The following is a 25,743-nucleotide window of genomic DNA, read 5'->3' on the forward strand; positions in this document are numbered from 1 at the left end:
TACAAATCCCTACTTCCCTCTGCAAAGGGCCTTTCTATTTACTTCATGAAATATTTATTTTTATTTGAGTCTCCATCTTATCCTATAAAGCACCAACTAAGGGGCACTATGATCGTACTTGAGCATTGGGTATAGCTAATATGCAAGTGTGTTTCATGAATGGATCAATGACTGAGCACGATGGGCTAGGGATAACTTGCTTTAGCATTGATATTTTGAAAGACATAGTTGATGTTGATATGCCTGAGTATTGAAATCTTCATGTCAAAACTAGACTATTGCTTTGAATCATATAAAGTCCAAATGTCCATGCTACAAAAGAAATGAATATGTGATGATCATGTTAGGCAGCATTCCACATCAAAAATTCTGTTTTTATCATTTACCTACACGAGGACGAGTAGGAATTAAGCTTGGGGATGCTGATACGTCTCCAACGTATCTATAATTTTTGATTGTTCCATGTTGTTATATTATCATTCTTGGATCTTGTACAATCATTTTGTAGCTACTTTATATCATTTTTTGGGACTAACCAATTGACATAGTGCCCAGTGCCAGTTGCTATTTTTTGCTTGTTTTTTACTTCACAGAAAATCAATACCAAATGGTGTCCAAACGCAGCGAAACTTTTTGAAGATTTTTTTTGGACCAAAAGACATAAGATGGTCCAAAGAAATACCAGAGGGGTGCCCCGAGGGGGGCACAACCCACCTGGGCGCGCTTGGGGCCCCAGGCGTGCACTGGTGGGTTTTGCACACCTTGGTGGCCTCCTGCACCGACTCTTCGCCCTATAATTCCCAAATATTCCAAAAACCCTAGGAGAGTCAATGAAACACAACTACAGCCGCCGAAAGTTCTAGAATGTCGGGGAAAATATATAGGGGCGGACATTTTCCCCTGACTCGTGCACGGACAAGCCAAGGACAAAACAGAGAGTGAAGAACCAGGAGATTTGAAGAGCCAACATGCAGCTCAAATGGACCAAGGTTGAGCCAAAGGAGCAAGACATCGGCAAGAGAAGGGCCTCCCTTGCCGGGCAGGCGAGCCTGACAAGGGGCAAGGCCACCACTAGAAGCAGGCAACCGAGGCTCCCCGGCAGAGCCTGTGGGGCCCACGGGGGCAGAACCACCCCACCAACCACTCAAACACAATTCACGTCGTAAATCAGTGCAATGTCAAGCCTCAAGATGATTGAGTGGCAGCCATTCTCCACATGACAACTATTTCCTATAGAGAAGCCTATAGATGACACCCATCCTGCGATGTGTCAAGAGAGGAGGAGCGGAGCTGGCAAGATAGCCCTGCAGGCCTTGCTGGGTGCCCAGTGATGTGACACTAGAGGCGCATTTAATGCGCCCTGTCAGCCTACAGAGTTAGGTATGATAGCACTATTTGCTATCTTATCAGTGGATAATGACCACTTTGCCACTGTGGTGACCCCTTAATCTATAAAAGGAGGCTAATGGCACCCGTAGGAAGTTTTTTAGAGGGTGAGAAGGTTGGAAAGTTGACAACCCCAAGCCACCACAGGCACGTAATCGCCATGGACAAACCTTGCCGGGCAAGTGTACTATGCACCACCACATTCATTCTTCCATCAATCCACTAAAGCACGAGTAGGGTCTTCTGCCTCGCGGCGGCCCAAACCTGGGTAAATCGATTGTGTACTCCTTTCCGCGCTGCCATACGCTGGTCTGCTCTTTTTGCAACGCGATGTCCCCCTGCCGAACCAACAAGGGGCCACCCGGTCCCATAGGTGGCTGCGGAAATCCCGCGACACAGAACCACGAGATCCAATCTAAGCACCATCACGGAGGTGTTCATCATCCTCACTGTGCCTCTCCGATGATGCGTGAGTAGTTCATTGTAGACCTATGGGTCCGTAGGTAGTACCTAGATGGCTTTCTCTCCCTCGCTCTCTCTCCCTCTCTCTCTATTGATTCTCAATACAATGGTCTCTTGGAGATCTATTTGATGTAACTCTTTTTGCGGTGTGTTTGTTGGGATCCGATGGACTTTGAGTTCATGATCATATATTTATATCCATGAAAGTTATTTGAGTCTTCTTCTGATCTCTTATATGCATGATTATTGATAGCCTTGTATTTCTTCTTCGAATCTTTGGTTTAGCTAGGCCAACTAGATTGATTTTTCTTGCCATGGGAAGAGCTGCTTCGTGATCAGTTCGGTCGTACAATGTTCTTTCCGAGTGACAGAAGGGGCAGCAAAACACGTATTGATCATTGCTATTAAGGATAACAAGATGGGGTCTATTCCTACATGAATAGATCATGTCTACATCATGTCATCGTTCTTATTGCATTACTCCATTTCTCCATGAACTTAATACACTAGATGCATGCTGGATAGGGGTCGATGTGTGGAGTAATATTTGTAGATGCAGGCAGGAGTCGGTCTACTAATCTTGGATGTGATGCCTATATATTGATCATTGCCTGGATATCGTCATAATTATTTGAATTTTTATCAATTTCCGAGTAGTAATTTGTTTACCCATCGTGTGTTATTTCTTAAGAGAAGCCACTAGTAAAATCTCCGGCCCCCGGGTTTATTCTTGATCATATTTGCCTTTGAGATCTATTTTTATTTTCTTTTATTTTCAGATCTATTATTCCAAAAACCCAAAAATACCTTGCTTCAATTTTTTTACTTATTTTATTTCGTGTTTTATCGAGATCTATTTATCCAATCTATCACAATTTTATCCTGTCAACTTGACAATTTCTGGCACTATTACCCGAAGAAGGGATGGACAACCCCTTATACGCATCGGGTTGCAAGTATTTGTCCTTTGTGTGCAGGTACCATTTACATAGTGTTGCTTGGTTCTCCTAATGGATTTATAACTAGGCTTCATAACTAAGGGAAATACCTATTGTAGTTGTGCTCCATCATCCCTTCTTCTTTGGGGAAATACCGACGTAGTTCAAACGACATCAATCTACCGCAACAAGCAAGATGAACATGGTCAAGTTGTCAGAAACAAAGCTCGTCTTGTTGCACAAGGATACACGCAAGTTGAAGGAATTGACTTTGATGAAACCTTTGCTCCTGTGGCTAGGCTTGAAGACAATCGCATCTTACTATCTTATGCCAACCATCATGATATCCTCTTATATCGAATGGATGTGAAGAGTGCCTTCCTTAATGGCATGATTGAAGAAGAAGTTAATTAAGTTGCTCAACAACTTGGTTTTGAAGATCCAAAGGGTCCTAACAAAGTATACAAGCTCAACAAGGCATTGTATGGCCTGAAGCAAGCACCTCGAGCTTGGTATGATACACTCAAAGAATTCCTGAAGAGCAAAGGCTTCCAACCCGGTTCTATGGATCCCACTCTCTTCACGAAGACATATGATGGAGAACTGTTTGTCTATCAAATCTATGTGGATGACATTATCTTTGGATGCACTGACAAGAGATATAGTGATGAGTTCATTCACATGATAGAATGATGTCTATGATGCGGGAGCTGAAATTCTTCCTTGGTCTTCAAATCCATCAACAAGGCAATGGCATCTTCATATCTTAAGAAAAGTATCTCAAGGATTGTCTGAAGAAGTTTGGCATGCAAGATTGAAAGGCTACAAGACGCCAATGCCAACCAATGGCCAGGCGAGCTCTGACAAAAATGGTAAAGATTTCGATCAAAAGGTATATACCGCTCCATGATTCTTTCCTTGTTGTACTTATGTGCATCTAGGCTAGATATAATGCTCAGCGTTTGCATGTGTGTCCATTTCCAAGCGGCCCCAAAGGAATCGCATGACCTCGTGGTGAAGCGAATACTTCGATATTTGGTTCACACCCCAACTCTAGGATTATGGTATCCAAAGTTCTCAGAATGTGATCTGGTTGGGTTCTCTGATGTACATTATGCTAGTGACAAGGTAAATCGCAAATCTACATCAGGAACATGTCATTTCCTTAGTCGATCACTTGTGTGTTGGTCTTCAAAGAAGCATACTGTGTATCACTCTCCACTTATGAAGTCGAATTCATTGCTGCTGGATCTTGTTGTGCACAGCTTCTATGGGTGAAGCAAACCCTGAAGGACTATGTGATCAACATAAAGAATGTCCCTCTATTCTGTGATAATGAATGCGCCATCAAAATCGCTCACAATCCAGTTCAACACTCCAAGACAAAGCATATCCAGATTAGACATCACTTTCTTCGCGACCATGTGCTCAAAGAAGACATTTGACATCATTCACGTCAACATTGATGATCAATTGGCAAATATCTTCACGAAGCCATTGGATGAGAAGATATTTTGCAAGTTGCGGTGTGAGCTAAATATCTTAGAATCCTCAATGGTCTAGTGAATGGAAACACATCCTAACGCTTATGGATTGTTGAAAACCTTGATGTACAACACACATACTAACGTATGTCTTCAATTCATGGAGATATACACTCTAAATGTGAGGATATTAATGCGGAATTTTACTCCATAGCGCCATGACAAGTTGTGTGCCATGTCTGGGTCTAATACTTCCTATACGGTGGGTTACGGCACCACCAAATTTTTTTCAAGATTTTCATTGGCATTGCATCTTCTACAATATCTCCATGATTAGGTTTGCCTACGAACTGACATTTATCTTCACACGTTACTTGAATCATTTCGTAGGCAAAACCATCCAAACATGATTAGGTCTACAATATAGGCTAGGTCTATTCTAATAACACCCCTATGACCTTATTCTACAAACAAAACTTCCTTATTGTGCTAACACTTCGGCACTGCAAGAAAACCTGAACCGAACTGCGTAGGAAATAGAAAAGAAACACCCCCACCTCGCTACTCTTCCCCTGGTCAATGGGGCTCCCCACCTCCCGACCCAGCGACCACCACCCGCCCCGGCCACCAACCACCCCACGACTCCCGCCACCGGCCACCACCCCGCGTTACCCACCCCGGCCACCAACCACCCCACGCCTCCCGCCACCGGCCACCACCCCGCGTTACCCACCCCGGCCACCAACCACCCCACGCCTCCCGCCGACGGCCACCACCCCACGTCATCCGCCCCGGTCACCAACCGCCCTGCGCCGCCCGCTCCCTGCAACCACCCCGTGCCTGCCCCGTCGTGATCCACCTACTATGTCGCCGCGCCTCGGCTGTGCCAGCCCTATTCACCTGCTGCATGACCTCCATCCCATCTCCCTCCCAGATCCAACGAGGATCCACCGCGCCGTGCATCAACAACCGCCGTCGGGGCTATTCTTGATCTGGGAGGAGCAGCACCTCCCCCTTAGATTTGATGGGGGGCATGGCGTTGTGCAATTCGGATGGGGTTCTCACCCCGTCCCACACCATCTACCGCAGGGGAGAAGGACAAGTAGCTCCACCACCGGACCCTCTGCCCCCAAGCAGTTTGCAGCATGTCCATGTGTAGGATGGTAGCCACGTTAGTGCATTCCATCTGGTTAGCGCGTCCAGTGCCTAAATGTTGGTGCCTGGCATGGGCCCTAATCGCAGCCCCACCCCGTGCCACCTCTCTCAGCCTCGGATCCACCAGCGCGTCCTCCGCCCACGGCGACATCCGCAAATGTCCTAGAGCGGTCAGGGTTGTGCGCCACAGACAGGTCGACGGCGTCGCCCCATGGCTCAGGGTGATGTGGCCACCGATGATGCTCCGATCCTCTTTCCCTTGCAGCCCCCCTAATGCTCTCCCCCCCTTGATTTGTCTACACCAACTGCTTGGTTAGTGAGCCATTAGATCGAGGACTGACGACCACGAATGGTGAGAGTACCAGAGGAGCTGGTGCGGGGTCATTCTCCTTTGTCAGTCCAGTGAAATTTATTTCTTTGATGTAGTTTGATTCACAAACTGGGTGTAGTTTGTTTTTTTGCTATTTTTTTGAAGAAGAAAAGAACTGCAACCGCATGTAGTACATCACCCCATGCGTGTAGTTTCATTTTTCATTGCAGAGTGAACTGCTTGACGTAATGGAGGTTCACAGGACCATTGCTTTTTTGTTTTAGTTTTTTTGAGATTTTTTTGTACAACGCAGGGACCTACTAAAAATTTGTAAAAGATTGTGCAATTCGTCGTGCATTTGTGTCCAGTTTAGTTCCCGATCAATGGCATATAGTTTGACAACGTGAGGGCATACGGTTCGGCCATCAGATACGTCTCCAATGTATCTATAACTTATGAACTATTCACGCTGCTATATTATCATCCTTGGATGTTTTACAATCATTTTATAGCAAGTTTATATCATTTTTTGGGACTAACCTGTTGACATAGTGCCCAGTGCTAGTTGCTGTTTTTTGCTTCTTTTTTACATTGTAGAAAATAAATACCAAACGGACACTACAAGAAATATGTTAACTTATGACCTTTTGTCAGTGACCCTCGAAGAATTGGTCATAAATTTATGACCATTTTAGACGAATTGGTCAAAAGCTGTTCAGGGGGCTCCAAACCCTAAACCATTGCGACCATTTTGGTCAAAAAGGTCGTAATTTCCTTACACGAAATGGTCACAAAGCAAACAGTGCTAGTCCGCTGCCTTATTTCTAGTTGTTAATGACCAATATATATGGTCATAGCCTTGTAGATTGTGGTGGGTTGTGATGACTAGGCGCCATCTCATCAGTTTTGCCTATGTGTCATGTCCATGTGGCAGTTTTTGCCCTAGGTTGTGAAGCAACCTATATTTCTATCATTCCCAAAATTCCCAAAAAAATCTCATAAATTCTTTGGGGCATTTCTTCATCAAATATGTTAAAATCCTTCCTATCCTAGTTCAAAACTAATTCAACAATATTCATTTTCCTATTCTGTTCACAACAACACTTTATGAAGGAAGTGCTATTTATATATTCTTGATTGCCCTCGGAATTTTTGGGCACTCTTTCCTATCCAAATTATTACCGCATGACAAAATTCAGCTCCATTTGCCTAGCAAATCTTCCTCGGCAAATTTCCAAAGTTTTTGTCCACCTAGAAGCATTGTGAAGGAAGTACCTTTTTTATATCTCTAAATGACATGAAATTTATACAGTTCCTTCATATGCCCAAATTATGAACCTCCTCCAAATTGCAGCTCAGTCAAATCATCTATGTGAGCCCAGGTTTAATTTATATTTTATGGCCAAATTGGCACGTTGCAAAGCAAGTGTTATATAGACCCCTCCTATTACCCTCAAACTTTTCGGGCACTCTTACATACCCAAATCATTGCCACATGATAATATTCAGCTCAATTTTCCTAGTAAATCTTTCTCGGGAAATTTCCAAAGTTTCTACCTCGAGAGAAGCTTTGTGAAGTAAGTACTAGCTAGGCTTACCCAAATGATCTGAAAATTTACCAGCGCATGACCATACCTATGTAACTTACCTACACCAATTTTGAGATCATTTCATTCATCCAATCTCTCTCACTAGTTTTCCCAAGTTTCTGTCCATAGAAGAGCATTGTGAAGGAAGTACTTCTTTGGCATGTCCAAATGGTATCAATTTTCTACAATGCTTTCCTATGCCCAAATAACCATCCTCCACAAAATTTCAGCTCACTCCATTCATTATTTTGAGCCCAGCTTCAACATTCATATTTTTGTCCAGCATGGTACTTTGCAAAGCAAGTACCACCTAGGATCCTCCTTTTGACCTAAAAATTTGTGAAGACATTCTCCTTAGTAGATGATCATCCTCAGCCAAAACTCACGCCCATTGGCCATGTGCATTTCCCGTACCGCTAATCAAACACTTGGCTGCTAATTCATGTTTGAGCATTGATCGGTCTCCTCATGAGAATCTTATGTTGTAATTTTCTTCCTAGCACCAACCTGGGGAGTGCCTAACCCACTAGACATGCCTAGGCCGCCCAGAACACATGACAACATTACGGTCACGCGGTGACCATGCGACGGGCATGTGAGTTTACATGCTCTAGAGTTGGGGCCCTCGGCCACCGCCCAAACCTCGATGTATCGCCAACAAACCATGTATTTATGATTAAATTGGTCCTTATGTAACTAGAAATGATTTTTGGAAAAAATAAATAGCAAACTATGAGGCAGCTACAGTTTAAATTTGCCCCGCTTCCAGCTGAATCGGCGGAAATGTCTTTTTCACGAGAGGTGGATCAAAAAATTTACACCCAACCATTTTGTCAATTGTGCATTAAATATGGCCTAGTATTTTATAAAAATGATTTGGTCCAATTTTGCAACAATTATTTGGTAGTTCCTTCACAAAAAACCTCCTTTCGGGCACTCGAAAACTAGAAAATGTATTTTCCGTGCAAAGAAAATGAAAACTCCCTTAGGCAACATTGTTTGGAATTCCAATATGCACCCTTGTGCACAATATGAGATCATTTGAACAAACTATGCCAAGAATGTGGCCATAAGATTGATTATTTGGCTTGAAAGCCATTGATCTCCACACGTGATAGCTCGTTTCTGAGAACACTTTTTTAAAATAATTGCCGTATTACAAGTTTATTATTTTTTCTAGGAACATGGCCACATATAATGACACAATGCGAAGGTTTCCCAATTTTTTGATTTTTTTTGAATTTTTTATGCCCGTTTCAAAATGCGGTCAAAACGGCGAGAATGACCGTTCCTAGCTAGTGGTTGAATCTTGGAATTTTTTTGGTGTTTCTCTGATTAAATAGATACTTATGTACCTAGAAATGATTTTTGGAAAAAATAAAGAGCAAACTATGAGGCAGCTACAGTTCAAATTTGACTCGCTTCCACCTGAATCGGCGGGAATTTGTCTTTTTCACCAGAGGTGGATAAAAACTTTTTACACCCAACCATTTGGTAAATTGTGCATTAAATATGGCCTAGTATTTTATAAAAATGATTTGGTCCAATTTTGCAACAATTATTTGGGAGGTCCTTCACAAAAAAAACCTCCTTTTGGGCACTCAAAAAATGGAAAATGGTTCTTTCGTCCAAAGAAAAAGAAAACTTCCTTAGGCAACATTGTTTGTCATTCCAATATGCACCCTTGTGCACAATATGAGATCATTTGAACAAACTATGCCATGAATGTGGCCATAAGATTGATCATTTGGCTCGAAAGCCATGAATCTTCACGCATGATAGCTCATTTCTGAGAACACTTTTTTAAAATAATTGCCGAATTGCAAGTTTATTATTTTTCCTGGGAACTTGGCCACATATAATGACACAATGCGAAGGTTTACAAATTTCTTGATTTTTTTTGAATTTTTTATGCCCGTTTGGAAATGCGGTCAAAACGGCGGGAATGACCATTCCTTGCTAGTGGTTGAATCTTGGAATTTTTTTGGTATTTCTCTGATTAAATAGATACTTATGTACCTAGAAATGATTTTTGGAAAAAATAAAGAGCAAACTATAAGGTAGCTACAGTTCAAATTTGACCCGCTTCCAGCTGAATCGGCGGGAATTTGTCTTTTTCACGAGAGGTGGATCAAAACTTTTTACACCCAACCATTTGCACTACAGGAATCAGCTACTTTGCCGTCTGCCACGGCGGACGGCAAAGGCCTGAACGGCGGACGGCAAAGGCCTTTGCCGTCAGCCACGGACGGCAAAAGGCTCCGGCAAAGTAGGCTTCGGTAAACAGCTACTTTGCCGTCTGCTACTGACGGCAAAGTCTTTGCCATCTGCGGTGGACGGCAAAGAGAGCGCGGCGGACGGCAAAGAGAGCGGACATATGAGATATCCAACACATATAATTTCATCATACATGCATAGTTCCATCAACCATACATAGCAAGTTCGACATACATGCATCCAACCATACATATTACAATAGTGTCATCCTACCATACATGCATAGTTCATAGATACAAAGGAAACATAGTTCATCCAAACAAGCACTCCATCTATGCAAGCTTCCGTGAAGTGAATGAATTCTGCAAAATGGGAAATAAGAAAGTTAGAAGAAGAAGATTAGAAGCAGAAGAAGATTAGAAGAAGAAGAAGAAAATGAAGAAGAAGAAGAATATATGACATTTATGAGCTAATTTAGGTGAAATTGATCATTTGTGAGCTAACTTAGATGAAATGGATCGTTTATGAGCTAACCTAGGTGCAATGGATCGCTTATGAGCAAACTTAGGTAAAATGCATCATTTTAGAGGTAACCTAGGTAAGATGGATCATTTTGGAGCTAACCTAGGTAAAATGGGTCATTTTAGAGCTAACTTGGGTAGAATGGATCATTTATGAGCTAAGTAAGGTTAAATGGGTCATTTTAGAGCTAACGTAGGTAAAATGGATCGTTTATGAGCTAAGTAAGGTAAAATGGATCATTTTAGAACTAACTTAGGTAAAATGGATCGTTTATGAGCTAACTAAGCTAATTATGCCATTTTTGACATAAGTAAGCTAAGTACATGTCATTATTGAGCAAACCTAGTTAACTAAGCATATTAGAGCTAACTTTGGTCATTTTGGAGGAAACAAAGCTAAGTACAGATCGTTTTAGAGCTAACTTAGGTAAAATGGATGGTTTTGGAGGTCAGTAAGCTTATTAAGTCATTTTGGAGGTGAAGAAGCTAAGTCTAGGTCATTATGGTAAGCATTGGAGGAAATAAAGCTAAGTCTAGGTCTTTATGCATGTGTTAAGCAAAACACTAGATAAACTTACCAAGATGTAGGAGGTGTAGGAGCGGGGTGGCTCGTGTCGGTAGCTGGAGAAGGATCATGCGATGCTTGTCTGGAGTTACGCTGCACCAAAGATCATTTCCAATGTCTTGTTAGCATGATGACACTCAAATGTTAAGACTAGCAAGTAATGTCCATTCAATAAAACTCATCGTGGTCCCAGGAGCAATCACTGGCATCGGCGGAGCGGTCTGACCTGTCTTCTCGCACACAGACTGCACATTTGGTTTTGACGACTCAGTCATACTTGTTAGTAATGAGACAAACACTACATGAATGTTTTGGCTAATCTGCAGAAGAAACTTACCACAAGGAGCTCGTACATGGTCCTTGCCTCCATGTCATTCCGTGCCCTCTCCTCCTCCATCATCTTTGTCATCCTCTCCTCCAACTCCCGCTGCCTCTCCGCCGCCTCCGCCAGAAGTTTCTCCGTTCTATCTCTCTCACTCTGTATAGCAGCCTGCAACACCACTCACATGACCATTTGTAGTCATTGATGGAAGCGCACAGAATGTAATGGAGAAAGATAACTGAGTACGTATCACTAACCTTGATGGCGAGTTGCACTGGCCGTTCACGAGGCCTTATCTCAGGAGCGGAGCTCGACTGGCGCGCCTTGATCTCTGGGAGAGTGCTAGGACAACGGATAAGTCCATCTCCAATGGCTATGGAGCCATGGGACCTCCCGCCACCAGATATCATCAACAGCTCTGGATCAATGGGACCCTGGCTCGGGTTAAAGTCCTCCCCTTTCCTCGCCTTCCCCTCATCTCTATATCTCACGAGCTTGTTGTGGGAGGAGATGTTGGTGAAGTTGTTTGCATCATCGAGGTCAGACTGAGAGAAAGCCTTGACTTTCTTGAAAGAGGCAGTGTGGGCCATGGCATACAGGTCGTACACCTCTGGCACCTTATCCGCCTTATTGTAGCGTGCCTGAAAGAAAGAAACAATGAAAATTAGTAATTAAAGGGCTCAAGCTAGCATGACGAATGAATTGCATGAATCATGAAGCAAACCACATACCCAGTTGCGCCCGAACTGATATAAGTTGGAGCTGCCTTGATGGTGTGGCACACCTTCCATTTGGGCACGTTTGTCCTTGGCCTCGTTGTGGAGGGCTAGCCATTGTGGAGAGCACCACTCATCGACCAACACCTCCCAACAATCCATCTGATCCGCACACCATCTCGGAGGCGCCTAAGTTAGCAAATAGAAACTTGAGCGCTATGGCTAAGAATTACGAAATGAAGGAACTTAAGTAGAGAAGGCCTTAAGAATTACCTTCATGTACTGCTCCTTACTCAGGAACTTATCGCTGCACGCCGGCTTGGTCTTCTTGATACCACGCAAGGCGTAGTAGTCTCGAACAGCCTGCATCCGAGCCTCGTGCCGTAAGTTCTGGAGTAGGCGCTTGCAGACGTTCTCGATAACATGTGCCGCGTCCTCCTCGTATCCCTCCTCACACCTATAGAATGTCTGCAATCAAATGAGACAATATTGATTAGTACAATTAATAACTAGCTAGTTGAAGATTTTTAAATGTGTAAAGGAAAAATTACCCAAAACTTTCTGATCACCATGTCTGCCCTCGTGTCGCACACGACACCGTCAATAATCTCATCCGGCGGGGCCGGGGCAGCCACGTAGTGCTCCCAGCTCAATCCAAGCTCTGGAAGCCGACCCTCACCAGGCAACGTGACAAACCCCGGGAAGTTTTGCCGGCAAAGAACTCCAAGGACGGAGTTGGGCCGGCAGACACTATGATGGTGGTCCCAACCCCTGCAGCATGACAAGGCCAACGCATTAGTTATTTGAAAAAATGTGAATGCACAAGGTACAAAAATATTAAATGCACTTACGTACCTCTCCCCATCAGGGAAAATCAACCACCTCTGCTCGCGGGTCACCGGCACGGACGGGAGCCGTGTAGCACCACGCTGGTAGACGGTGCCCCCCTCCTCCTCAAGATCAGTCGGCTCCCCACCATCATCAGCATGGCCACTCGGCTCCTCGGGCTGATCCGGCCAGGTACCCCATCCGGACGTGTGCTCCTCTGGGGTCACGTGGGCCGAACTCTCGTGGGCCGAAGGCCAGTCGACCCGAGGCTCGTGGGCCCAAGACCCGTGGACCGGAGGCTCGTGGACCGGAGTCCGTGTAGCCTCCTCCTGGGACGAGTCCACCCTAGCAGTCACGTGCTCGGGTGAAACAGCCGGGGGTGGCGGCGAGGAAGGCGCCGTAGCCCCACCTCCTCTCCCACGACCACGTGCCCCACCTCCTCTCTTCCTACCTCGAGCTCGTCCCCTGCTGGGCACCGCGGTCGACGAAGAAGGCCCCGGCGGTGTGGCCATACTGTCCAGCAACGCTCGGCGGAGAGGTGCGTCTGGAATGGAAGACCTCAGACCACGCTCCCGACCAGCGCCCACCATCTTTCAACACCTGCCATGACAAAAAGTAAATGAAATTAGTACAACATAAAAAAAGACCGACATGAATAATAATATGTGTATCACTTAAGTGTATCATCATCAAGTACAACATAAAAAATGTAATACCTGACACTACTAATAATCTCGATCAGTATCATCAATAAATGCACAATCATCATCATCACTATAATCAATGACGGGCTCATAGGGTTCATTGGCATCAACATGTGCAAGGCCACCTTGACGTAATCGGTCAAGCATTGACAGGTCATCCGCAGCAGTAACCTCTTCTTGTTCCGGCTCTTCTTGTTCCTCCTCTGGGGTGATGTCGGATTCATTGTCGCTGTCTACTTCAATGTTTTGGGGTGAAGTATAGCGGTTCTTGAAACGCTTTTTGGAAAGACGTGTCTCTTGGAAGAATTCTCCTTCATATGTGTCTGGGTTAATGTGAGGTTCATAATCCTCTTCCTTTGGGGGAGAAAGTCTAGCACGTGGCGGCACTTCATAAACGACATCCCAACCTTTCAGATTTGGATTAGTTTGGCAGGCCCACGGTAGATAGAATACTTGGGTCGCCTGTTGAGCCATAATATAGACATCAGGAACATCTAAATGAGTGCTTTGGTTGCTTTCAACTAGCCCTACATGTTCATGAGTCCTTCTAGTCTCCTTCGGTTGAAACCAATAACATTTGAAGACTATGACATTCGGTGGATTTTCACCATAGAACAGAAGTTCATAAATTGCTTCAACTCTCCCATAATACTCGGTACCTCCTTCGCCGATAGCAGATACACAACAATTTTTTGACTTTCGGTCAGCCATAGATAGCTCTTTGCCATAGGTACGAAAGCGATACTCGTTGATGTCGTACTTGTCAAATGAACGGACCTTATAGTCAAAACCATTAGCGACTTGTCTCAATTCGGCGTCCATAGACTCTGAATTAGCCTACAAGTTTAATATGAAAGGATTATTGCATTATGCACAAATTAGCGAATGATATGAAATTCTCTAATAGAAATTACCGTTTGTTTGAACCAAGAGATGAAACCGGGATAGCCACCTCCTTGCTTTGTGAGAAGCTCATACTCTTCGATGGAATCCTTTTGGATCTCCGCTCCATATGAGAATATGGTGACGTATCGACTGTATGACATATCCAGGAATAAGAGTAGTTCAAAGGAAATAGAAGTTGCGAAACAATGTACCGAGAACTTACTCGATGTACGGCCGCACTTCTATCAGGTTGTTGAAGATATACAACGAAATGGTCCACCATTCTTCGTTATCCAAAGATACTGGATGTGAAACACTAGCTGGTGCGAGATTCCCTTTGAATAGGCTGAGGTTGGATCCACCCTTTTTAGGCTCGTCAGCATTGTACCGAGGCTTCGGATTATGCAAATGATGATTTTTGGCTTCGTAGTGCGCTGTTACGAAGTTTGCCGCCTCCTCTGTGATGAATGCCTCAGCCATCGATGCTTCAATTCTACGTTTATTTTTACATTTTTCTCGAAGCGTCTTCTGCATCCTCTCAGTTGGGTAGCACCAACGATTTTGCACGGCCCCCCCCAATCTTGCCTCGGTCGGGAGATGCAAAATCAAATGCTGCATTGGATTAAAGAAGCCCGGTGGAAAGATCTTCTCTAACTTGCAGATCAACTCCGGCGCCAACTCTTCCATTTCTTCTAGCACGCCAGGCGATAGTTCTTTCACACAAAGAACACGGAAGAAATAGCTGAGTTCTGCCAGTACTAGCCATTCATCCTCAGGGATGAAGCCACGCAACATCACCGGCATTACCCGCTCAATCCATATGTGCCAATCATGACTCTTGAGACCAAATATCTTCAGTTTATCAAGATTCGCTCCCCTCTTTAGATTCGCTGCATACCCATCGGGGAACATCAACTGCTGTTGCACCCACAAGAGAATTTCCCTCATAGCTGGCCTTCCAAGATTGAACCATGCCTTTGGCTTCGTCCAGTTCTGCTTTCCTTTCGGTTCTTTCATGTTTTGTAACGGCCTATCACATAGCGCCTCCAGATCGACTCTAGCCTTAGTATTATCCTTTGACTTCCCATCTATGCCGAACAATGTACCAAAAAGTGCCTCGGCGATATTCTTCTCAATGTGCATCACGTCGATGTTGTGTGGGCAAAGGAGGTCTTTGAAGTAAGGCAGATCCCATAAGCATGTTTTGTGAGTCCACGCATGCTTAGTATTATACCCCTTGAAGTACCCTGGACGTTGTGGATCTGGCTCGAGAGCGTTTAACTGATCCAGGGTCTGTTGGCCTGTCAATGCAGGTGGTGCAGAGTTTTTGACAACTCTACCCCTGATGAAGTTCTTCTTGTCTTTCCTGAACTTATGGCGAGGATCCAGGAACTGTCTATGCATGTCGAAGCAAGAAAACTTGCGACCGGCCTGAAGCCAATGAAACTCAAGAGCTCCCTTGCATGTGGGGCACGGGAACCTTCCATGCACACACCAGCCAACGAATAGCGCATACGCCGGCAAGTCATGCGTCGAGTACATGTACCAGACACGCATTATGAAGTTCCGTTTGCTAAAGGCGTCGTATGTCTTGAACCCATTATCCCAGGCTTCTTGCAATTCGTCCTTAAGCGGCTGCATGTACACATTCATATTTTTGCCCGGATAGTTGGGTCCTGGAATTATCAACGTCAGGAAAATGTTCTTTCTTTGCATAATCTGTCCGGGGGGGAGATTGAGTGGAAAGACAAATACGGGCCAACAACTGTATTGGGCTGCCGTCATACCAAACACACTGAACCCATCCGTGCTGATGCCGACTCGAGGATGCTTCGGATCTGCCGCTTTGTCAGCATGTAATTCATCAAACTTTTTCCACGCAACACCATCCGATGTGTGTACCATCATCAGATTCCCATCTGCATCTAGTTCGGTTCTTTTGCCTGTTTTGTGCCATGTCATCTGTCTGGCCGTCTCTTCGACCATGAAAAGACGTTGAAGTCTTGGTACGATTGGCATATACCGAAGAACAGTAACGGGGATTTTGGTCTGTGTCTTCTCACCCATACCGTTGTCTACCACAATATACCTGGAAGACTTGCAAATGGGACAATAGTTCAAGTCCGCATAGTCAAGACTAAATAAGGCACATCCTTTCTCACAGGCATGTATCTTCTCATAGGGCATCTTCAGTGCACGGAGGATTTTGTCCGACTGGTACAGGTTTGCAGGCATTACATGGCCTTTGGGTAGAAAGCGTCCAAATACTGTCATAATTGCGTCATAGCATTCTCTGCCCAAGTTGAACTGAGCCTTCAGAGCCATTACTTGTGAGATGGCATCCAACTGACAAAGCTCAGTGTGCTCGTGGAGCGGACGTTTCGAAGACTCCAACATTTCATTGAAGGCCTTTGCAGATTCCTCCATCTCCTCGTCCGAATCCCGAGCATCATCATAGCCTTGCACCATGTTTTCCATCCCGGTACCATGCTCGTCGGTGCGACGACGATCCACCTCAGCTCGGTCACGTTGGGCAGACTCACCATGAAATGTCCACACCGTATAATCGGGTGTAAAACCACTCTTCTGCAGGTGTTTGGCCATTTCAGCCTCTGTCTTCTTTTCCCAATTGCCGCACCGGAAACAGGGGCACCAGGTTTTCTTTTGGCCATTTGCAAATGCGGCTTGCACAAACCCCTTAGTTTTTGTGAAACATTTAGCGCTCCATTTGTTCTGACCAGTGTGACCGGTATACATCCAAGCACGGTCACTCATCTTGACTTTCAGAGCTACTGGACACACAACAATTATATATGTAATTCACCATGTATATATTCATCAGTTGATCTACTTTGTCAATTTTATTACGTCCATGCAACCTACACTCTAATAGGTAATGATAGGTCCTAATCCCACCCGTGTATGTGTAGATTGGGTTTATTTTCCCATGCTATGCTCCGGATCCGACGCAAAATTTCGGCAGCACCTCCCCGCTGTTCTCCTGATACACGTCTCTGCAATAAACAGAGAGGATGTGTACCCGGAGAACAACAGGGGAGGCACTGACGAAATATATGCGTCGGATCCGGAGCAAAGCATATGGGAAAACGAACCCAATCTACACATACTCGGGCTGTCCATGGATAGCGTTGGACAATTCGAAAGAATCAAGGTTATATATATGCAAATGCATGCATATTTATAACTATGATGCTTTCGAACGGGAGACACATATTGGTTACGCATACTGATGATTCAAGACACATACATAGCTAGCTATCAAGTTTCATCGGAATAGATCAAATAATTAATGGGGGAGGAGGACTTGTCATTTGTGCTCACCCACGAACGAAGGGGCAGAGCTCGTCAAACGCACGGCGAGGTCGTCGAACACCAAACCTCGCAGCGATGAAACAACTGCACATTTAAAACTACACGATCAACGCACGGCGGGGTCGGGTGTCGGGGGGTCGGGTGTCGGGGTATCGGGGTGTCGTGTCGGGGTCGGGGTGTGATGTCAGGGTGTCGGGGGTCGGGGGTCGGGGTCGGGGTGTCGGGCCGGGGTGTCGGGGTGGCGTGTCGGGGTCGGGGTGTCGGAGGTCGGGGTCGGGGTGTCGGGGGTCGGGGTGTCGGGGTGGCGTGTCGGGATCGGGGTCGGGGTGTCGGGGGTCGGGGTCGGGGTCGGGTTGTCGGGCCGGGGTGTCGGGGTGTCGGGGGTCGGGGTCGGGGTGTCGGGGGTCGGGGTCGGGGTGTCGGGGGTCGGGGGTCGGGGTCGGGGTGTCGGGGTGGCGCGTCAGGGTCTTCTTCTTATTCTTTCTTCTTCTTTCTTCTTCTTCTTTTCTTTCTTCTTCTCCCTCCTCCTCTTCCTCCTCCTCCTCCTCTTCTTTCTTCTTCTTCTTCTTCTTCTTCTTCTTCTTCTTCTTCTTCTTCTTCTTCTTCTTCTCCTTTTTCCTCTTCTATATTGTTCTGTTTTTCAACTTTCTTCTTATTCTTCTTCCTTTTTTTCCTTTTTCCTCTTCTTCTACCTCTTCTTCTTTTTTTTCAACTTTCTTCTTGTAATAATAATCTAAACCTAAATCTAGCACTAACCTAAACCACTAACCTAAATCTAGCACTAACCTAAACCTATCAATAACCTAATTAAACCTAAACAGCAAAGAAAAACAGTAGAAAAAAAAGCTCACCTTGGCTCCTCTCGATGGAGGATGGAGGGGGCGGCACGGCCGCAGGGGCGGCGGCGAGCCTGGCTCCGGGGCGGCCGCGAGCTCTGGGGCCCGAGGCAGACAGGACGGCGAGCTCCGGGGCGCAGGGGCGGCGAGCTCCGGGGCGCAGGGGCGGCGACCTCCGGGGCGCAGGGGCGGCGAGCTCTGGGGCGCAGGGACGGCGAGCTCCGAGGCGCAGGCGCGGCGAGCTCCGGGGCGCGAGCCTGGCTCCGGCGCGGGCGACGGGACGCCGGGGCGGTGGCGGGTGATGGGGGCGACGGGGCGACGGGGTGAGGGGAGGTGGGGCAAGGGGGCGGCGGGGCGAGGGGAGGTGGGGCAAGGGGGCGGCGGTGGGTGGCGGGGGAGGCGGGGCAAGGGGGCAGCACGGTGGGTGGCGGGGGAGGCGGCGGGTGGCGGTGGTCGTCGGGGAGGAGAGGGAACAGAGAGAGATGGGCGGGGTGGGGCGCCGTTAGTAACCTAAACGTTTGCCGTCCGCCCCCCTTTGCCGTCTGCTTACTTGCTCTTTGCCGTCTGCTAGAAGACGGCAAAGAGGGGGGCGTTAAGTTTTTTTTAACCAGCTCGTCAGTGGGTCCCCCCTCCCTCTTTGCCGTCTGCTAGCCGACGGCAAAGAATCTTTGCCGTCCGCTAGCGGACGGCAAAGAACTGGCTGATGGCAAAGAAGGTCTTTGCCATCAGCCAGTTCTTTGCCGTCTGCTTTTGGGTAGCTGATGGCAAAGAGCTTCTTTGCCGTCCGCTAGCAGACGACAAAGATCTGGCAGATGGCAAAGTAGCTGATTCCAGTAGTGTTGGTCAAATGTGCATTAAATATGGACTAGTATTTTAGAAAAATGATTTGGTACAATTTTGCAAGAAACACATGGTAGGTCCTTCACAAAAAAAACACATTTTGGTCACTCAGAAAATGAAAAATGGTTCTTTTGAGCAAAGAAAATGAAAACCTCCCGAATCAACATTGTTTGTCATGCCTAAATACACACATGTACAAAATATTGGTTTATTTGAACTAACTATAAGAGGTTAAATGTTTGCCTGAATAAGAGGGTACAAACTATAAGAGAAAAAACAAAAAATGCTTAATTCTGATTGGTGGAACCAGCTGTGGCATGGATCAGTGACATGGCAAACATCTGTCCATCCATCCATACATCCATCCGTCCGTCCATCCACCCCTCCACTCTCTCAGCTAACCCTAGCGCTCGCAGATCCCTCCCCTCGCCGCCACCCTCCCCTCCCCTCGCAGATCCATCCTTCCCCTCCCTCCTTTCCCTCCGGCAAGATCGCCGTGCTTTACTCCTCCCTCCTTCCCCTCCGGCAAGATCCCACATCCATCGATCCATCCTCAACCGGAACCCCTCTCCCGATGCCAGATCCAATCCTCCTCCCTCCCTCCTCGCCCCGGCTCCCTGCTCCCCTCCCCTCCCAGATCGCCGCCACCACCTCCCTCCTCCTCCCTCGCCCCGGTTCCCTGCTCCGCCGAGGCCGCCGCCGGGAGATCCGACTTCGCCGACGGGAATGGGGCCGGATCCGCCACGCCCGAGCACTCCATCCTCGTTGATAGGGATGACTACATCATGGCCTCGGCGCTTCCGGTAGCAGCGGCACATCTCCTTCCTCGGGCACCACAACTTCAACCGCACCGTGGATGTGTAAGCACGCAGTCGTGTCTCCCCCTCCCCCCTTCAAACCTGCCTCTGCGAATGCATCTCTTGATCCGGGCAACGCACGCGCGCGCAGGTTGGTGACCCAGACGGACGTGTTCCTGTGCCTGAAGCACCTGGCCGAGCTGGTGGACGTGGGCTCCTGGGACAAGGCCATCGACTACCTATCCCGCTTCCTGCCCTCCGATCGCCCGCTGGGTGTCCACGGCCGCGCCCTCTTCCACTACCTCCGCGTGCACAAGGCCATCGACGACGTGCTCGCCGGAGCCCCGGAGGCGCGCTCCGTCACCACCGCCCTCGACCAGTGCATCATTCGCCGCCCCACCAAGAGCCATGCCGTCACCAGGCTCCGCGCCATCTTCTCTCCGATCGACCCGGGGCTCGTCGAATCCTCCTCCCCCACTGCCTCAAGGTACGGCGATTCCTTCCCCTCTCCTCCCTGTATCGTCTAGATCCGCGTTTCTGTGGTGCTTTGTGATAGTTGGGCGTTTAGTATTGTGGAATTTGGCTCCGATCTGTGGTTAGATCGGTGAAGATTTGGCGAGTTCGTAAGGATTTTGCGGGTACTAATTTGTAATTAATGGGTGGATGTGCTCGTGCACAGGATGGATGGTCGAAATCTATGCATGTTTTATGTACTAGTCCGTCAGTTCCTGCTCATAGATTCCCCCAAGTAGGTTGTGTGCCATGTAAAAAAATTCTATCTAGACGTGATCTTTCTAATAGGCTTAGGATTGTAGATTGGTTTTAACCGGAAGATAGGTTTCTTTTCTCAGATGATAAGCATGGCCCCCCGTTATATGGGGATCCGTGAGATAATTGATGATTTAGATGTGCCAGAACCTATTTGCTCGCTAGTATCTCTTTGATGAAGAAAATATGCTCCTGCCGTTTGTTGAGTCTCTGGATTGATGTATAAGCCTATCTATTTTTGTGTAGATATTGTGTTTATTTTGTAATTTGTACTGAAGGGTTAGGCTTACCGTCTTCCAGGCGAATTCCTGATGCCGCATGGTTTCATCGATTAATCTATGCATGTTTTATCTATTACAGCTAGTCTGTTCTGGTTTGATAGCTCTTTATGATCCAATTCAATAGTAGCTTGTCTGTGATTATCTTCTTCTCCGCACGCGTATGCTGCCTGATCTGTCGCTCTTGATCAGATTTCTGTTGTACCATTGAAATAGCAAATACACGTATGTTAGTGTCATATGTGCTTGATTTATTACCACGAAGCTAGGTTTCTCTTAGCTAATACAAGCATTTCAGGCAGCTATGTGGAATCAGAATCCCTAGATCAATGAAGTACTGCTGCATATCAACAAGAAGTACGTAGGGCTATTTGACCGACTCACTTACTAGCCGTAGTAGCCAGTGCTTAGCTCTGTATGGTGGTCGTTGCTTCGTTGAATTGCTTGGTGTTGCTGTAGCCGTAGTAGCCAGTGCTACTGTTTCCACAATCGATGCTTACTGAAAGATCATGACTAGTACTGTGACATATGCTCGATGACTAAAAATATGTTCATTTATAAGATTTTTTTAGTAAAGTGGAACTTCTTAAATATTGCATGCTGAAGTAAACTTAAATGAAATGTGCAGCGCAGTACATTACCAGAAGCAGACTGGCCATGGACTCAATCATTCTTTGTGATTATAGTTTGACTGTATCTCCAGCATTGACAAATACCATTGCCTGTTCAAATTTATACTGGAGTTGCTTGTTCAAATACCATCTATGTTCTTCTGATGGTTCTCACTCTGTTTGGTAACAGACTCTGCTTTTGGAAAGTCTCACAGTACAGTACTACTAGTAGATAAGATACTCCTTAAACTTTGGATCAAGTAAACTGTCTCATATATTTTATGCTCCTCAAACTTCACAGTACAGTACTACATTGTTATGCTCCTCAAACTTCACAGTACAGCACTACATTGTTATGCTCCTGTTATCTCAACTCTAATAGTATGATGAATCAAGTAAACTAAAAGCACCACCCTGTTCTGTCTGTGCAGACTGACCTCCGCTTCCAGAGCCATGCGGTGCTGGCCCTTCAGGAGGCTGCAGAGGCCTACCTGGTGGGTCTCTTCGAGGATCCGTGGCGAGAGGGCTTAAGGTGCTTGCTTTGCCTGTGGGAATGGTGTCCTGAGACGAGTGGAGGAAGCGGTGTCCGAGGCCAGGGAGCTTTCCTCTCCAGGTCCGTCTCCCGAATCGTGGTGCAATTTCTAGCACTGATCAGTGCCCCGCGATTGAAGCTAGCTGTTTTACTGCCTTGTGCCATTGAGCAACTTGTGCTTGGTTTCAGTTGCCATGAAAAAGAAAATCTTTCTTCCATTTTATCAGTGCTGATTCATTAGTCATATTTTGTGTCTATTAAGTCACGTAAAAATCACATAACTTTATCAGTGCCTAACATTATATTTAAGCTATACTTTGTTGTAAGTTCTTGCTTATATTAATGTGGAACCGAGAATGAACATTTTTCTCTCTTTTTAGACTGCTAGATTGTATGAGTTGAACAATCTGCTCTAGTTTAAACAAGTTGGGATCCATCAATACAATAGGACTTAGTTTATGTTTCATCTTGCTTGTAATCAATATCCCCACTTCTAATTTACCTCAAGTTTACCGTTTACCGAAAGTTTCAAATTAGAAGAAGTTTCAAATTCTTATGTTGGTTTATGTTCTCTTTGTAGGTTATGAGATGTGCTGCTGGAGACATGCCGTTAGCAAACTGGAAGTGATGCAACCAAATCTAATCGGAAGCATGGCCTTCTTGTAGGTTTGCACATAAGTGGAACTTGTAGTGTATAAGTAGTCGCTGGAGCTGTGATGGTGATCTTTCTTTTGACTGGCTGTCGTTTGTTATAGATGACAATCTTTTAGTTGCTGCTTCAAATGATGTAACTGCAAGAAAAGATGTATGATTGTACAGTGAAACAAATGTTGCTTTGATAGCAAAATTGAAGAAAACTGAATTGTTTCTCTGTTGTCCAGTCCTTTGAATTAGTGGGATGAAAATATTGATGGTCTAGAAGAGGCCTTAGCCCAAACAATATTGGACAAAAAAATGAAAGGAAAAACATCTTAAAAAATTTAAAAAATTAAATGGACCGCAGAAAGGCCGAGGCCCAAAAAAATGGAAGAAGCTTAGAAAACAAAAAAGGCCAAATTGTTGGGCCAGGACCATGTACTTAGCGAAAATTAACAAAATATATATATATATATATATATATATATATTAAAAAGGCTGAATTAATGGGCTCGGCCCATCTAAAGCACCGAAATGGACCGGGCCGATTCTAATTTTTAACCTTTTCAATTGGTAGCAATTTTGCCACGTCAGATTGCCACGTCGGATCCGACATGGCCTGGGGAGAGAGCTAGCGACCAAAACAGAAGGTCATAGGATCAACGACCTTTGTTAAAGGTCGCTATAGTCAGTTTACGACGCCCAGCTTTTGACCTTATGTTTTTGGTCACAAAAAGGTCATAAATGGAAATTTGTGACCATTCAGTGACCAATAGTGGTGGTCATAAGTTGACATATTTCTTGTAGTGGGAGTCCAAACGCAAAGAAACTTTTTGGAGATTTTTCCTGGACCAGAAGACACCCGGTTGGCCAAAGAAGTACCAAAGGGGAGCTCCGAGGAGAGCACAACCCACCAGGGCGCGTCTGGGGGCCTAGGCGCGCCCAAGTGGGTTGTGCCCACCTTGCGGGCCTCCCGCACCGCCTCTTTGCCCTATAAAATCCCAAATATTCCAAAAACCATAGGGGTAACCCTAGATTAGAAGTTCCGTCGCCGCAAGCCTCTATAGCGAGAAAAACCAATCTAGACCCGGTTCCGGCACTTCGCTGGAGGGGAAATCATCACCAGTGGCCATGTTCATCATCCCGGCGGCCACCATGATGAGGAGGGAGTTGTCCACCCTCGGGGCTAAGGGTTTGTACCAGTAGCTATGTGTTTAATCTCTCTCTCTCTCGTGTTCTTGAGATGTCACGATCTTGATATATCGCGAGCTTTGTTAATATAGTTGGATCATATGGTGTTTTCCCTTCTCTATCATGGTGTGAATTGAGTTTTCCCTTTGAGATTTCATTTTATCGGATTGAATACTTTTATGGATTTGAGAACACTTCATGTATGTATCTCTATGAATACCCTGGTGACAATGGGATGTCATATTGATTCACTTGATATATGTTTTGGCACTCAACTCGCGGATTCCCGAGGTGAGATTGGGGTAATCTATGCATAGGGGTTGATGCACGTTCTTGTCTTTGTTTCTCCGGTAGAAATCTTGGGGCACTCTTTGAGGTTCTTTGTGTTGGATTGAGTATTATGAATCTGAAATTGTTTGGTGCATATCACATAATCAACTGATGGATACTCGCGGTGACATTGGAGTATCTAGGTGACAATAGAGTTGGTTGATGTGTATCATATGGTGTTATTTTAGTACAAACTCTTGGTTAGATTGATCAAAACGAATAGAATTGTGTTATTTTAGTACAAACTCTATGATAATTGATCCGAAAAATAGCTTTGAGGTGGTTTCGTGCCCTACAAACAATTTATTCTTATGTTCTCAGCTAGATAAGAACTTTGGAGTGATTCTTCATCGCACGTGAGGGATGGTTATATGATCCAATTATATTAGCGTTGTTGGGAGATTACACTAGCGAAAGTACGGATCCTATGCCACATTTTCAAGCATTGCAATATCGTTTGTGCTCCGTTTTATCAATTGCTACCTTGCTGTTTTTTATTGTTCCTATTACAAAAATCAATATCTACTATCATTACTACACTTTTATCACAATCTCTTTGCCGAACTAGTGCACCTATACAAATTGTATTTGGTGTGTTGGAGACACAAGAGACTCTTTGTTATTTGGTTGGAGGGTTGTTTGAGAGAGACTATCTTCATCCTACACCTCCCATGGATTGATAAACCTTAGGTCATCCACTTGAGGGAAATTTGCTACTGTCCTACAAAACTCTGCGCTTGGAGGCCCAACACGAGTCTACAAGAAGAAGTTGTGTAGTAGACATCAAGCTCTTTTCTGGTGCTGTTGCCGAGAAGGTGAGTGCTTGAAGGTATACCTTTAGATCTTGCAATTGAATCTTTTAGTTTATTTGTTTGTCACTAGTTTGGTTTATAAAAGAAAACTACAAAAAATGGAATTGAGGTTGCATCATATTATTCATTTTTATAATGTCTTTCTTGAAAATGATGGATCGGAAAATTGTGCTCAATTGTTAGAAGAAGAAGTCAGTAAAATGTTTGGCAAAAAATATTTGAATGATGAGCATGATTGCAATGTTGTTAGTATGAATTCTATGAATATCCAAAATGCTAATGATGATTGCACTAGTCATGAGAAAAATGTTTCTTATAAGCATGTCAAGTTTTGTGGAGTGGAAAGACTTTGTGAAGACGTGCCTTATAGGGAAAATAGATTTTGTAAGAAGCATAAACATGATAGAACCAATTCTTTTCTTAAAGTGATTGATGAATTAACTATAAATTATGTTCTCTTTATCCTGTTACTTGTGAACTTTGCAATAAGGTTGGTCATCTTAATTTCCAATGCAATCTTTTTCATGATCGAATCATGGCCAAATATTGTAATGATTTGATCAGCCTTGAACTTTATAACGAGCTTTGTCTATTTTTGGGGAGTAAAGAATTGACACATAAAAATAGTTGGTTTCAAGTATTCATTCTCATGGATGACATTGAAACTAATCTAAAAAATATCTATATGTTTTGCATG

This window comes from Triticum urartu, chromosome 6A (assembly GCF_056163025.1).
Source record: "Triticum urartu cultivar PI428250 chromosome 6A, HENAU_Tu73, whole genome shotgun sequence".
In the NCBI taxonomy this organism is placed as follows: domain Eukaryota; kingdom Viridiplantae; phylum Streptophyta; class Magnoliopsida; order Poales; family Poaceae; genus Triticum; species Triticum urartu.